Source organism: Alexandromys fortis, unplaced genomic scaffold (genome assembly GCF_014885135.2).
Source record: "Alexandromys fortis isolate MF-2015 unplaced genomic scaffold, M_Fortis_MF-2015_v1.1 scaffold_10, whole genome shotgun sequence".
Classification (NCBI taxonomy): Eukaryota; Metazoa; Chordata; class Mammalia; order Rodentia; family Cricetidae; genus Alexandromys; species Alexandromys fortis.
This window is the reverse complement of record NW_026067895.1, coordinates 17,853,297-17,860,345: the sequence shown is the minus strand read 5'-3', so window position 1 is coordinate 17,860,345 and position 7,049 is coordinate 17,853,297. Positions and strand designations below refer to the sequence as shown.

The window sequence follows — 7,049 nt, the reverse complement described above, 5'->3', positions numbered from 1 at the left end:
AAAGCCAAGGTGATGAGAAATGCAGCTATTTGCAAATGACTGACAGGTGTGAGAGATGCAAGTCTTGGCTGCTGGCTCTCTGTATCTAACCTTATAACTACTTTCATTTCCTTAGGCTCCTCTCGGCAGAGGAGAACAATGAGGTGAGGTCAGGTGGCTTGAAGCATGTGGTCTGTAGTGGCTCCATCAAGGCTCTGACCACTTACCACCATTCTCCCTGTGGGATGCTGCTTAGCAGGACCTGGAAGGGTCTAAGAGCCTTACCCTCCTGTACTCCTTTTCCATCTGCAATAATGAGCCACATGTCCGCCACGAAATTTATTCAAGGGGCAGAATTTTTCCTACTTTTCTTCATTGAGGTCCTTTCTCTTGCTCCCCTTCCTTTCTCCCTCCCCCTTCTCTTTCTTCTCTTCCTCTTTCCTCATCCCTCCTCTTTGCTTTCATGCTTCCTTCTTTCCTATTCTTCCTCTTGAGTCTTTGGGTTTTATGCTCCTCAGCTATAGTTACTACTTTGTACGGCATAAGACATTTCCTTCAACCAGCACTGAGACATGTTGGTAACTCCCCATTATTGGTTTCAGGGTCATGACCTGAACTGTGCCCTCATGGACTTTGCACCCTTGTGAGGAGAGAGGCAATTAAGGCTACCTACAGTGCAGTTGGTCTCTCCTAGGCTGTAATAGAAGATGTTATCCAGGTAAATACGCAATGAAATTCCCAGTTAGTCCTGGGGCTTGAGGGTGTTAGGGGAACTTTCTTAGAGATCTGATACTTAAGCTGACCTGAGACTACAGATGTATCCTCTGTGATGAACTCACACTTCCTGTTAGTTTTAATGACAACAACAACAACCTCTCTCAGCTTTAATTCATTTAAGTCTATGAGAATCTTGACATCTTTCATTTGCCCCAATGCATCTACCAATCCATCATTTTCTACAGGTTACATTTTAGGACTGTGTCTCTAGTCACTCTCCCTTCACCCACATTATTGAAGACAGACCTTGTTCTGACTCCTCCTGCCTTTCCAAATACAAGTCTGTTATCTCACTGGCCAAACTCTCACAGTTCTTCACTTGTTATTCTTTACCTCTGTTCATAGGTCATTTTGGACTCCAGTGCAGTTAGAGATCCCTCTGTTTTTGTCTGCCAAGACAATTGCTCACAATATTGAACAATACAGGATTGGATAGACTGAGGCAGCAAGATATTGGAGTCACTGTTTTTGTTCTTTCCATCCTTTTGACAGTAGTTTTCCAAAGAAGAAATCAAACTTGTTAATGGATTTTGCTCATCAGTTATTGCTTCTTTGGTGTTTCTGTGCCCATGGTCATCTGGATTATCTTCCATGATGTATTTCAAGGCTGTTGCTGCATAGTCTGTGTTCTGTTTGGAGCTGGTTTTTGTACAGATGTGAGGGTTACACTTGTGAATGCAGCCTGTGGAGGTGGTGTTCCAGACCTGCTTGCTGAAAAGACCATCTTTCCTTCATCGTAGTCTTACCTCACTGTCAAAAACTAGCTGACTGAGTAAGTGGATCTGTGTTCAGCACACTCTCTAAACACTCAGCTACCCTTACAGTAAGTAGAGGCTAAGGAGTTATCTAATAAAGACAATGGATAGTGACTTGTAGGCAGAAGGACTGTTTTTTTTTTTTTTTTTTCTTTCTGAAGCTGAGGACCTAACCCAGGGCCTTGCGCTTGCTAGGCAAGCGCTCTACCACTGAGCTAAATCCCCAGCCCCAAGGACCATTTTTTTAAATTAACCAATCAGCTTTGACACACTCTGTCTCCTTCTATCTGAAATGTGGGCATAAAGGCTCTGGTTCCCATGATCATCTTATTAAGTTGAGTCAAATCAAGTTGAACAGAAAAAGAAGAAAGATCTCGGGAGGCAAATGAAATCCTCAGTTATTTAAACTATTTCAAAGTTTTCAGAACATGTTTACTGGAGAACACTTTCCTAAATTGAACACACGTGTGTAATTATGCAACGCGGGCCCCTTCAGTTGATCAAATATCTCACAGGTTTTCCCAGAGCTTTGTTTCAGAGTCCCTGGGCAGATGGCCTTCTGCCTGCCCACTTCTCTGCCAAAAATACTGATCAAATTGAGAAAGGAATACTTTCTGAGTTTCATGCTCTTTTTTCCTTTTAAAAAGAAAGAAATGCTTTTTTTTGTTACATCTTTATTGTGAATTTCCCTTAACAAAATTTATTGATAATTATGGAAACATGCTTTTCTCTTTGTGTGCAGATTTCAGATTGCTTTATCTGCATTCCCCATCATTTTCCTAAGACTATAGGCATTTCCTGAAGAAGCATTACTTCATTATTTTGGTATCATTATCTCTTAATCATCTTCATAGGTTGACTTTGCAGACTATATTGCCCCCAAGACATGTTTTGTGTGTTTGTGCATGTGTGTGTGTGTTTATGAGACAGATTTTTTTTAACTTTTATCGATTCTTTGTGAATTTCACATCATGTACTCTGATCTTCCTTATCTCCCCGTCTCCTTGAACCTGCCCTCTGCCCTTGCAACCTCCCCTGCAAAAACAAATTTGAAAGAAAAACTAAAAGTCAAACAAAACAAAGGAGAAGGGGAAGGAGCGGGTTGTGTTTGGGATGCGAAATGAAGAAACCAGAAAGGCTGGGGTTGAGAGGAAGAAGGCCTAAAGAAGGGGGATGTGCCGAATGCTGGGGGTGAGGCCTTTGTGGAGCTGTCCCAGCTGGCTGGGCCTGAGCCCCAGTAGTGGAGTGGCCACCTGGGACCTCAGGCCGTTGACCATCCTGGATCCTCATCAGACCCCACAGGGATGGAGGTTGTTGGTTTCCATGGCAGCACGAAGTAGAGCAGAGAACACTCTGGAATAGGGCACTTCCAGAATAGGGACAGTAACTCTTAGGGGTCAGGGTCTGAAAGAGGACCCTTGGTTTGTCTGCATTGCCATCATCCCCCCCCCCCCCGCCCCCAAACCTGCCCAGGCCAGGCGGGAAGCTGTGGGCTGTTTGTAGGTGGGTGTGTGTGTGAAGCAGCTCTAGCTGGGACTGTGGGAACGTGGGACTTTGGAGATTCTTGTGCCCCAGTGTCTTGGGGGTAAACAATAAAGATTTGGGGTTTTTTTGGGGGGGAAAAGGAACAAAATAAAATGAAGAAAAAAAGAAAGGAAAAGAAGAAGACTCTTCTCCTGGAAGATACACTGTGGCCCATGAGTCACAGTTCACCCTTTAGTCCACTCATCTTTACTTTCAAGTACTCTTTGCCACGAGTCATTGGCCATGCTCCAGACCCCTGGTTTCTTCCCCACCACTAATAATGGGTTCTCAGTGGGGCTCCTCTTGGATATCCTGTTGTTGTCCTGTGTTGTGGAGATCCTGGCTTTTTAGCTCTGTACATTCATCCCCTTCATATGCTCCAGCAATTCCTAGCTTTGTTGGATGTTGTGGTGGGTCAACACATAGCCCTGCTCCTGGAGCCTGGGTGGTAGCTGGATGGGTCAGCCCACCAACTTTCCCTCATCATCACGTCCCAAGCCAGCTCTGCAGCACTGCACGGACCAGCTCATCCACTGCAGCGTACAGCGAGGAGCTACAGTCTAGCAGGGAGAGAGGGCCAGGTTTCCTACTCTCAGGCCCTCAGCTCTGGGCCCCCACATTCGCATCACTAGGGCCAGTTCTATTGTTCTGCTCGTGCAAGATGCAGGGTTCTCTCTCGTGGTTGCTGTAGTGTAAGGTGAGGTCTCAGGGTCAGTTCTCCTGCTCCCACGCCCTCACAGCTGGCTCACGCCCACTCTGACAACAGGGTCAGCTCTAGTGTGCTACCCAGGCAAGGTGGAGGGCCAGCTCTCCTGTGTGCTGCAGCCGCTGTGAGGCGGGGCTAGTTCTCTCACTCTTGTGACCTAGAGCCACCTCTCTTGCCTGCCACAGGTAGCAAGATGGCCCAGACAATCTTATGTGGCTTTGAATGCTGCAAGTTATTTATAGAACTGTAGGTAGAGTTTCCAGCCAACCGTTCCTTATGAGAGGACATAGAGAACAGCATTCCTGTTTCCTCAGTCTAAGTGCAGGCATCTTGTTGCACAAGTGGGCGGTTATATAAGTTGTGACACAGCAGGGTACAGTTGGGGCATGCTACCTGGCAGTGGCCCTCCTGAAAGTTTCAGTTTCCCAACAAGGCTTGTTCTGCTGCTCGCCTGGTACAAATGAGTGGGGAGGCTCATAGCCAGAGTGAGCAGGAAGCCCAGACTGCTGGAAAAAGGTAACTCCTGCCACAGGTAATGCCAGCTCCTGTAGATGCCTCGTCACTCTTGCCTTCTGAAGCGAGACTGTGACCTATTTGTCTTTGGAATGTTGACTACCAGCCAGCTTGCAATTCTGGCTTAATTGCTAAAGGGGAGGCGAGGCTTTATCCTAGGCATATAGAAGGAGGGTATCTATTGTAGCTCTGCAGGGACACACAGGCAGCTAAAGATTTTGCTTGACTTGGGAGCCAGTTCTGCCTCTGTAAGATTAGCCTCCCCAGAAGCATCATGGGTATTTGACCATGAGATGTATCAGGCAGAGACGTGTAGCAGGATGTTTCCATCATCACAGAAATTAATTTGTGGTAATGCTTATTTATAAAACATATACCAACATGAGCAATTGATAGTTTTTGACTCCTTTTCATACCCTAATCCCAAACTAAACATCCTTGTTTCTCTTTAAACAAGGAAGGAGGATTTGTTTTGGTTCATGGCTTGCAGTTACAGAGACTCATGGCAGGGAAAGCATCACAGCTGGGCTTCATTCATGGTGGCAGGAGACTGCGGTGTGGTTTCACTGTATACCACAGAAGATCGGGAAGCAAAGGGCCTAGAACCAGAAGCAGGGTCAACATGGAACCCTCAAGGATCCCCTCCCCTCAATCAATCGCTTCTGCTAGCCACTTTGAGAACACTTCGATTGGCAAGAGAGGTGTCATCTTTAAGACTCTCATACAGGAAGTACAATCAGCCACCCCCAGTGTTGAGACTGCCGTTCATATATACATCTGTGCCTTCAATTCCAAGTTTTGGTTGCCATCACTGAGACAGAGAATGGCATCTTTTAAAGTAGATAATGTTAGTCAACATTATACCTTAAAAGACAAGAATTAGATGAACATTGAGGTGGCTATGAACCAGCAGGGATAAATGTCTCACAAATCACAAATGCTGTGAAATTGCCGATAGGGATCACCAGGAAATTCCAAAAAGGAAGTCATTAAAAAATGTCTCATTATTATGGTAGAAATGTAAAGAGCTGTCTGTGAAACAGAGAAAGTTCATAAAGTTTGGGCGTAATTTGTGGTACGGGTGATGATTAGCAAGGGTGTCACTGCCAAAAGGAAGATCTCTAAGATTATGCTGTTCGGCTTCACTCTTGGCTCTGCCTTTACCTTTTTCTTTATATTAGTGACTTAGAAATACTAATAACAGTGGCGATCAAGGTAGCCAATGACATGAACCCATGAAGGGTAGCAACTTCACTTTTGGAAATACCACTGGAAAAACAAACCTTTTACCATGGAGTATGATGAACTGACATCTGAGCTGAGAGCTAGGTCTGCTTTGGAATCCTAAAGGCGCACCGCAGATGCAGAGCAGAGGAACTCGTGCCTTAGAAACAGTATCTGTGGGTATTTTAATAAACATATTTGTAAGACGTCATGTGGATGCCAACATACTTAGTGCTCTCTTGGGCTGTAAGACACACATACGCTCTGGATATGTTTCCAGCATTAGCTACGCATTTGAATCACTAAGGAGAGTTAACAAAAGTTTGGAATACCTCGTCAAGGTGCATTTTGAGAATGCATTTTGTTTTCCTTTTGTTTCTTCAAAATCAAGTTGGAAGAGCCATCTCAGCTGCTAAGTCTTTGCATCTTAACAACTAACTATATGTCTATGTAACAAAGAAGAGTTAGGTCACTCAGGAAAGTAATAGGCTTACCTAAGCATTATTGACATACCTGCAACATACTGGGAAAACCCAAACTTGAAGAAAGAGGTTGAAGACCAGTACCTAACTGGCACCGTTCTTGTGTGGATTAAGAGAGACTTTGGCATGAGGCAGCTAAGGTGAAGTCTTAACTTTGTGTCTTACTGTTTATGTGACATTGAGAAGGTGGTTTACTTTGTCAGGTTTTTTCTTCAATGTTGAAGAGGAAGTTGGCTCGAAAGGATGTTCACAGAACCGTGGTGATGAAGTGGTGTTCAAGGAGGTTTTGTAAATTGCTAGGTTCAGTTTGCGCTTGTTTCTTGCATCCCTGAATGTAATTGCTTTGGCAGAATGACCGGTGAGATCTGCCTCAGTTTACTCCTAATGCCGAGTCAGCCTCACCCTTTCTGCTGCTTCAGTTCTAGCTCATCTTTTTTTCCGTACTGCCTCCTTCCTTCGTTGTTTGCTTATTTGTCAGTTTGCACAAACGTCCAAAATTTTCAACCTGTGTAAGGAAATTGGCCCTTAGCCACGATAGTGCTCTAATTTTCTCCATCCCGTTCCGTTGAGGCCGTATTTTCCTGCACTTCTCTTCTGGATTGATGTTTGTCTCATTCTTAAGTTGTATTACAGTGTCGTCATCCACGGCTTCTGGATGAACAGCACGCCCAGCTCTCCCCAGTGTCATCATGCTCAGTCTCCTAAGATTGGATTTCCTTGAAGTCACATGACACTAAACCAGCGAGAAATGGATCTCATCCCTGCTCCCGTCAGAAACCCAGGCTTACTGAGAAACTGGAACCAGATCACTTTGTGTCCAGTAGATTTCCACATGAGGAATATATGTTGGGAGTCCCTGAATGTTGTGCAAACCACACGCTTTACTTGCTCAGTGCTGATCCTTTGCAGACTCAGGCTCAGCTCGTCCCCTGTTGAAATAAGAGCGGCGGGGCTGCGTCCCCAACACCCCAGCCGCTTGGCTAGCTCATGCCCGAAATAACAACACACAAACTGTATTCATTTAACTGCTTGGCCCATGAACTCTAGCCCTTACAGGCTAATTCTCGCACCTGGACTAGCCCATTTCTA

The 7,049-nt window shown here is 45.1% G+C and overlaps 1 long non-coding RNA gene across 2 annotated transcripts in view; it reads left to right on the top strand.

The window, feature by feature from the left end:
• Positions 1-2,257: 2,257 nt before the first annotated feature.
• LOC126511251 (uncharacterized) overlaps positions 2,258-7,049 on the top strand; it is a 126,164-nt gene continuing 121,372 nt past the window's right edge. For both annotated transcript variants that reach the window (XR_007594630.1, XR_007594628.1), the window contains exon 1: positions 2,258-4,257. This is a non-coding gene — a long non-coding RNA (uncharacterized lncRNA). The remainder of the gene's footprint in view (positions 4,258-7,049) is intronic.